The following is an 8,775-nucleotide window of genomic DNA, read 5'->3' as shown; positions in this document are numbered from 1 at the left end:
TAATAAAGCGAGATCTAAGAATGATGACGTGTAAGCTAGGATAATGAGGTTATGATTTGCACGGTTCTAATAAGAAACTTATATTTACTTACCTTTGTTTCTTCTCTTTGGTCTTTTTCCAGTTTTCAGGATGACGCCCTTTCAATCTAGCTTCTCCAGGAGAAGCTTTTCTTATTAAACTGTCTTCCATTTCTCACAAACAATGAAACTAGTAGCAATAATTAACCTAGTAACATGAACATTGAACAATGTCAGTCAAGAGTCAAGAGATTTTCCAGATGTTGGGATCTATTACACACAAAAATGACACAAACGTCTGTAAAATGCAGGCTAGCCAAATTTAGGTTACATTCAACACAAAATAATCTTGAAACTAAATTAAATTACAGTTTGTTCTGTAAATTTTGGTCAATAGTAAAAAATCTGAATGGATAAGACTCATTTTGGAAAATTAAATATTAATTTCCAATATGGCTACTTAGGATAAGACTTTGTTTGGAACATAATGGATAAGACGTGTTTTGGAACAAACTGTAAGAGGATAAGACACGTTATGGAAAACTTTTAATATTTCAACATGAAATATTATTTGATAAGAATTTTTTTGGAACAAACAGCCAACATATTAAGATCCGGCTGTAGCAGACGAATTCAGTAATGTATATAAACTCAATATCTGATTTTTTGGGATAAGACACGTTTTGTAAATACAGGCTTCAAGTTCAAACCTGATACAAACATTAATCTATTAAATATCTCGCTAAGTTTGGTGTAGTACGCTATTTCGTTTTATTATGGCGGCCGTTCAAACGGAGTATGAAAACATTCCAAACTCTGTCATTTATAAATACAGTTAAAAAAAGTGTTCTGAAATGCTTGTAGAATTTAATAAACTTTTGGTCACACACACAATTGTTTTTTATTTTGAACAGTTTTTTATTTTTTTAGTTTGTATGTAAATTGTATGAGAATAAATTAATACAATTTTAGTTTCACAAAATCTCCCTATTTTTTCCATCAGAGCTCACAGGACTGTTTTACATACATTGTTTTACTTCTATATAGTTTGTTGTTGAATAAAAATCTTTTCTGTTTGCACGTTGGCTATCCTTATTTTAGCTTATGTGAACCCCATGACGTCACTCCTGTGATTGATGTTCTATATTCTACTCTTGAATAATTACGTGTTGTGGAAGTTAATTAAGTTCAAATCTTTACATTTGTAGATATAAAATTAATGCTTTTTGTTGTAAATCGTTAATAGTTACTTTGACGTAATAGTTATGTTACAACTTGTTCATTTATTGACTGCGCTTTTTAATTCTGGAATAGTATTATTGAACTAGTAAGTTAGGTCCTTCGGCGTGGCCAAGGCCATTTTGTTTGCTGTAAAAGGTACGTTTCACGTCTCTCTCTCTCTTTTTAATATATATATATATAAAAACATTAAGCTAACCTATTACATGTTATATCTATCCCTTTTTAAGGTGCATACCAAGTCTTTCGACCCTGGTCATTTTTTAATTACCAGTGATTTATTGCTGTGAAAGTGTCTGCTAAAAAATTCAGTAGGCTACTTATCCTAATTGCCTATTTTGCAGACCTTCCTAAAAGTTATTTTCTCATCAAGATTCAAATTTCTTGTTATTGAGAATGAATTTTACTATTGTTATTCGATTATAACTAAGGAAAGTATCTGTAGACTTTAATAAGTGGCCTATACTGGCATACACTTTATATTCCCTATACTGGCACACACTTTATATTCGTTTGTTTTTATTAAATGGGTTGACTGTTCGGAATGAATAATTTGATATTACAATTTATTTTACAGAACACATGATTTCTACTTATTAGTTAAAGTCATTTATCATGTAAACAATAAACAGCAAGAAGTAACTAGTTTGTTGAGAATTTGGGTACGGTCCAATAAGCGGACCCGGTTTTTTATATCGAAATTGGCAAAAGATATTACTTAATCAATAACCATCGATATAATCAATCGATACTGATGAATTATTTTTAACAACTTAAATAATCTATATGAACAGCTGTAAACACTTTCAAATAATACAATTAAAGCAGTGTGAAAACTGGCCATAGATTCCATCCATAAAAAGAACTAATCCGCTGACTTGAATCCTAACCTGGTTCATGAACTACTCCTGACCTAGTTCCTGAACTACAACTAACCTAGTTTTCCTGAAACCAGTTCAATCACTTCAGGATTAAATTATATTATTAAAAATTAAATTTTATAATTTAAAAAAAGAACAAATACAAAAATTATCTATAGATTAAACTTAATACATTACTTTGAATGCATGGTCTACTGTATTATATTACTACCCTCATTTTAGACCTCTCCTATTTTTGGACAAATACCAATCTATAGATGGCCATATCTCAAAAACGTACGAGCCAATTTTGATAAAACTTTCTGTACACATTCCACTACATGGTCTACTATACTAAAATACAAGCCTCATTCTTAGGCCACGCCTATTTCCGGAGCCACAATAACTTTATAGGCCAAGTGCTGACAAAAAACCAATCTATGGACAGCCATATCTCAAAAACGTACGAGCCAATTTTTATAAAACTTTCTGTACACATTCACTACATGGTCTAGTATACTAAAATACAAGCCTCATTCTTAGGCCACGCCTATTTCCGGAGCTACGCCGATTTTACAGGCCAAGTGCTGACACAAACCAATCTATGGACAGCCATATCTCAAAAACGTACGAGCCAATTTTGATAAAACTTTCTGTACACATTCACTACATGGTCTACTATACTAAAATACAAGCCTCATTCTTAGGCCACGCCTATTTCCGGAGCCACTATAACTTTATAGGCCTAGTGCTGACAAAAACCAATCTATGGACAGCCATTATCTCAAAAACGTACGAGCCAATTTTGATAAAACTTTCTGTACACATTCACTCCATGGTCTAGTATACTAAAATACAAGCCTCATTCTTAGGCCACGCCTATTTCCGGAGCCACATCGATTTTACAGGCCTAGTGCTGACAAAAACCAATCTATGGACAGCCATATCTCAAAAACGTACGAGCCAATTTTGATAAAACTTTCTGTACACATTTCACTACATGGTCTAGTATACTAAAATACAAGCCTCATTCTTAGGCCACGCCTATTTCCGGAGCCACAATAACTTTATAGGCCAAGTGCTGACAAAAACCAATCTATGGACAGCCATATCTCAAAAACGTACGAGCCAATTTTTTATAAAACTTTCTGTACACATTCACTACATGGTCTAGTATACTAAAAATACAAGCCTCATTCTTAGGCCACGCCTATTTCCGGAGCCACTATAACTTTATAGGCCAACTGCTGACAAAAACCAATCTATGGACAGCCATATCTCAAAAACGTACGAGCCAATTTTGATAAAACTTTCTGTACACATTCACTACATGGTATACTATACTAAAATAACAAGCCTCATTCTTAGGCCACGCCTATTTCCGGAGCCACAATAACTTTATATAGGCCTAGTGCTGACAAAAAACCAATCTATGGACAGCCATATCTAAAAAACGTACGAGCCAATTTTGATAAAACTTTCTGTACACATTCACTCCATGGTCTAGTATACTAAAATACAAGCCTTCATTCTTAGGCCCACGCCTATTTCCGGAGCCACATCGATTTTACAGGCCTAGTGCTGACAAAAAACCAATCTATGGACAGCCATATCTCAAAAACGTACGAGACAATTTTGATAAAACTTTCTGTACACATTCACTACATGGTCTTAGTATACTAAAATACAAGCCTCATTCTTAGGCCACGCCTATTTCCGGAGCCACTATAACTTTATAGGCCAAATGCTGACAAAAAAACCAATCTATGGACAGCCATATCTCAAAAACGTACGAGCCAATTTTGATAAAACTTTCTGTACACATTCACTACATGGTCTACTATACTAAAAAACAAGCCTCATTTTTAGGCCACGCCTATTTCCGGAGCCACAATAACTTTATAGGCCTAGTGCTGGACAAAAACCAATCTATGGACAGCCATATCTAAAAAAACGTACGAGCCAATTTTGATAAAACTTTCTGTACACATTCACTCCATGGTCTAGTATACTAAAATACAAGCCTCATTCTTAGGCCACGCCTATTTCCGGAGCCACATCGATTTTACAGGCCTAGTGCTGACAAAAACCAATCTATGGACAGTCATATCTAAAAAAAAAACGTACGAGCCAATTTTGATAAAACTTTCTGTACACATTCACTACATGGTCTAGTATACTAAAATACAAGCCTCATTCTTAGGCCACGCCTATTTCCGGAGCCACTATAACTTTTATAGGCCAAATGCTGACAAAAACCAATCTATGGACAGCTTAATCTCAAAAACGTACGAGCCAATTTTGATAAAAACTTTCTGTACACATTCACTACATGGTCTACTATACTAAAATACAAGCCTCATTCTTAGGCCACGCCTATTTCCCGGAGCCTCATCGATTTTACAGGTCAAGTGCTGACAAAAACCAATCTATGGACAGCCATATCTAAAAAACGTTCGAGCCAATTTTGATAAAACTTTCTGTACACATTTCACTACATGGTCTAGTATACTAAAATACAAGCCTCATTCTTAGGCCACGCCTATTTCCGGAGCCACAATATCTTTATAGGCCAAATGCTGACAAAAAACCAATCTATGGACAGCCATATTCTCAAAAACGTACGAGCCAATTTTGATAAAACTTTCTGTACACATTCACTACATGGTCTACTATACTAAAATACAAGCCTCATTCTTAGGCCACGCCTATTTCCGGAGCCACATCGATTTTACAGGTCAAGTGCTGACAAAAAACCAATCTATGGACTGCCATATCTAAAAAAACGTACGAGCCAATTTTTATAAAACTTTCTGTTTTTATTTATTTACTATAGTAGACCATGTAGTGAATGTGTACAGAAAGTTTTATCAAAATTGGCTCGTACGTTTTTGAGATATGGCTGTCCATAGATTGGTTTTTGTCAGCACTAGGCCTATAAAGTTATTGTGGCTCCGGAAATAGGCGTGGCCTAAGAATGAGGCTTGTATTTTAGTATAGTAGACCATGTAGTGAATGTGTACAGAAAGTGTTATCAAAATTGGCTCGTACGTTTTTGAGATATGGCTGTCCATAGATTGGTTTATCAGCATTTGGCCTATAAAGTTATAGTGGCTCCGGAAATAGGCGTGGCCTAAGAATGAGGCTTGTATTTTAGTATAGTAGACCATGTAGTGAATGTATACAGAAAGTTTTATCAAAATTGGCTCGTACGTTTTTTGAGATATGGCTGTCCATAGATTGGTTTTTGTCAGCACTTGACCTGTAAAATCGATGTGGCTCCGGAAATAGGCGTGGCTTAAGAATGAGGCTTGTATTTTAGTATACTAGACCATGTAGTGAATGTGTACAGAAAGTTTTATCAAAATTGTCTCGTACGTTTTTTTAGATATGGCTGTCCATAGATTGGTTTTTGTCAGCACTTGACCTGTAAAATCGATGTGGCTCCGGAAATAGGCGTGGCCTAAGAATGAGGCTTGTATTTTAGTATACTAGACCATGTAGTGAATGTGTACAGAAAGTTTTATCAAAATTGGCTCGTACGTTTTTTTAGATATGGTGGTTGTCCATAGATTGGTTTTTGTCAGCACTTGACCCTGTAAAATCGATGAGTGGCTCCGAAAAATAGGCGTGGCCTAAGAATGAGGCTTGTATTTTAGTATAGTAGACCATGTAGTGAATGTGTACAGAAAGTTTTATCAAAATTGGCTCGTACGTTTTTGAGATATGGCTGTCCATAGATTGGTTTTTGTCAGCACTAGGCCTATAAAGTTATTGTGGCTCCGGAAATAGGCGTGGCCTAAGAATGAGGCTTGTATTTTAGTATAGTAGACCATGTAGTGAATGTGTACAGAAAGTGTTATCAAAATTGGCTCGTACGTTTTTGAGATATGGCTGTCCATAGATTGGTTTATCAGCATTTGGCCTATAAAGTTACAGTGGCTCCGGAAATAGGCGTGGCCTAAGAATGAGGCTTGTATTTTAGTATAGTAGACCATGTAGTGAATGTATACAGAAAGTTTTATCAAAATTGGCTCGTACGTTTTTGAGATATGGCTGTCCATAGATTGGTTTTTGTCAGCACTTGACCTGTAAAATCGATGTGGCTCCGGAAAATAGGCGTGGCCTAAGAATGAGGCTTGTATTTTAGTATACTAGACCATGTAGTGAATGTGTACAGAAAGTTTTTATCAAAATTGGCTCGTACGTTTTTTAGATATGGTTGTCCATAGATTGGTTTGTTGTCAGCACTTGACCTGTAAAATCGATGTGGCTCCGGAAATAGGCGTGGCCTAAGAATGAGGCTTGTATTTTTAGTTATACTAGACCATGGAGTGAATGTGTACAGAAAGTTTTATCAAAAATTGGCTCGTACGTTTTTGAGATATGCTGTCCATAGATTGGTTTTTGTCAGCACTAGGCCTATAAAGTTATTGTGGCTCCGGAAATAGGCGTGGCCTAAGAATGAGGCTTGTATTTTAGTATAGTAGACCATGTAGTGAATGTGACAGAAAGTGTTATCAAAATTGGCTCGTACGTTTTTGAGATATGGCTGTCCATAGATTGGTTTATCAGCATTTGGCCTATAAAGTTTATAGTGGCTCCGGAAATAGGCGTGGCCTAAGAATGAGGCTTGTATTTTAGTATAGTAGACCATGTAGTGAATGTATACAGAAAGTTTTATCAAAATTGGCTCGTACGTTTTTGAGATATGGCTGTCCATAGATTGGTTTTTTGTCAGCACTTGACCTGTAAAATCGATGTGGCTCCGGAAATAGGCGTGGCCTAAGAATGAGGCTTGTATTTTAGTATACTAGACCATGTAGTGAATGTGTACAGAAAGTTTTATATCAAAATTGGCTCGTACGTTTTTTAGATATGGTTGTCCCATAGATTGGTTTGTGTCAGCACTTGACCTGTAAAATCGATGTGGCTCCGGAAATAGGCGTGGCCTAAGAATGAGGCTTGTATTTTAGTTTATACTAGACCATGGAGTGAATGTGTACAGAAAGTTTTATCAAAATTGGCTCGTACGTTTTTGAGATATGGCTGTCCATAGATTGGTTTTTGTCAGCACTAGGCCTATAAAGTTATTGTGGCTCCGGAAATAGGCTGGTGGCCTAAGAATGAGGCTTGTTTTTTTAGTATAGTAGACCATGTAGTGTATGTGTACAGAAAGTTTATATCAAAATTGGCTCGTACGTTTTTGAGATATGGCTGTCCATAGGATTGGTTTTTTGTCAGCACTTGACCTGTAAAATCGATGTGGCTCCGGAAATAGGCGTGGCCTAAGAATGAGGCTTGTATTTTAGTATACTAGACCATGTAAGTGAATGTGTACAGAAAGTTTTATCAAAATTGGCTCGTTACGTTTTTGAGATATGGCTGTCCAATAGATTGGTTTTTGTCAGCACTAGGCCTATAAAGTTATTGTGGCTCCGGAAATAGGCGTGGCCTAAGAATGAGGCTTGTATTTTAGTATACTAGACCATGTAGTGAATGTGTACAGAAAGTTTTATCAAAATTGGCTCGTACGTTTTTTATATATGGTTGTCCATAGATTGGTTTTTGTCAGCACTTGACCTGTAAAAATCGATGTGGCTCCGAAAATAGGCGTGGCCTAAGAATGAGGCTTGTATTTTAGTATAGTAGACCATGTAGTGAATGTGTACAGAAAGTTTTATCAAAATTGGCTCGTACGTTTTTGAGATATGGTGTCCATAGATTGGTTTTTTTCAGCATTTGGCCTATAAAAGTTATAGTGGCTCCGGAAATAGGCGTGGCCTAAGAATGAGGCTTGTATTTTAGTATAGTAGACCATGTAGTGAATGTGTACAGAAAGTTTTATCAAAATTGGCTCGTACGTTTTTGAGATATGGCTGTCCATAGATTGGTTTGTGTCAGCACTTGGCCTGTAAAAATCGGCGTAGCTCCGGAAATAGGCGTGGCCTAAGAATGAGGCTTGTATTTTAGTATACTAGACCATGTAGTGAATGTGTACAGAAAGTTTTATAAAAATTGGCTCGTACGTTTTTGAGATATGGCTGTCCATAGATTGGTTTTTGTCAGCACTTGGCCTATAAAGTTATTGTGGGCTCCGGAAATAGGCGTGGCCTAAGAATGAGGCTTGTATTTTAGTATACTAGACCATGTAGTGAATGTGTACAGAAAGTTTTATCAAAATTGGCTCGTACGTTTTTAAGGTATGGGCCCTTTTATAGTGTTTCTCAAAACTTGCCTTTTAATTGAGTATAGTCTTGAAAATTGCTGATATAAAAAGGGGATTATTATCATAAAAGTACTGTTTGTTCATTTAAAATCTTTATTTGTAGTATTTATCTTCTCGTTATTAATCAAATATATATTTTGTATGGTTTGAGTTGATGAACTAGGTTAGGATTCATTTAGGAACTAGTTCCCGGTACTCGTTCTTTTTATGGATGGAATCTATGGCCAGTTTCACGTCGGTACAATTAAGGTAATATTTTAAATTTCACGTAACATTGTGTATTAAAATGGCTGTCAATCTTAGGAAGCTTCACGAAATTGCTTTAAAAGACGATAAAAATATGTTTTTTATGGCTTCAGGATGTTGGGGTTAGTACCTAAGAATCCATTATGTGATATTTGTGGAAAGGTAACAAATGTAACTGTCAGA

At 35.9% G+C, this 8,775-nt stretch overlaps 1 protein-coding gene across 1 annotated transcript in view; it reads left to right on the top strand.

Annotated features, from left to right (window-relative positions):
* The first annotated feature begins 1,154 nt into the window (after nt 1–1,154).
* Nucleotides 1,155–8,775, top strand: part of LOC124361016 — a 126,269-nt gene continuing 118,648 nt past the window's right edge. Inside the window, exon 1 of the mRNA XM_046815055.1 lies at nt 1,155–1,395. The gene's annotated coding sequence lies outside the window, so the exon portion shown is untranslated. The remainder of the gene's footprint in view (nt 1,396–8,775) is intronic.

Source organism: Homalodisca vitripennis, chromosome 1, assembly GCF_021130785.1.
Source record: "Homalodisca vitripennis isolate AUS2020 chromosome 1, UT_GWSS_2.1, whole genome shotgun sequence".
Lineage (NCBI taxonomy): Eukaryota > Metazoa > Arthropoda > Insecta > Hemiptera > Cicadellidae > Homalodisca > Homalodisca vitripennis.
This window is presented reverse-complemented; position numbering and strand designations above follow the sequence as displayed.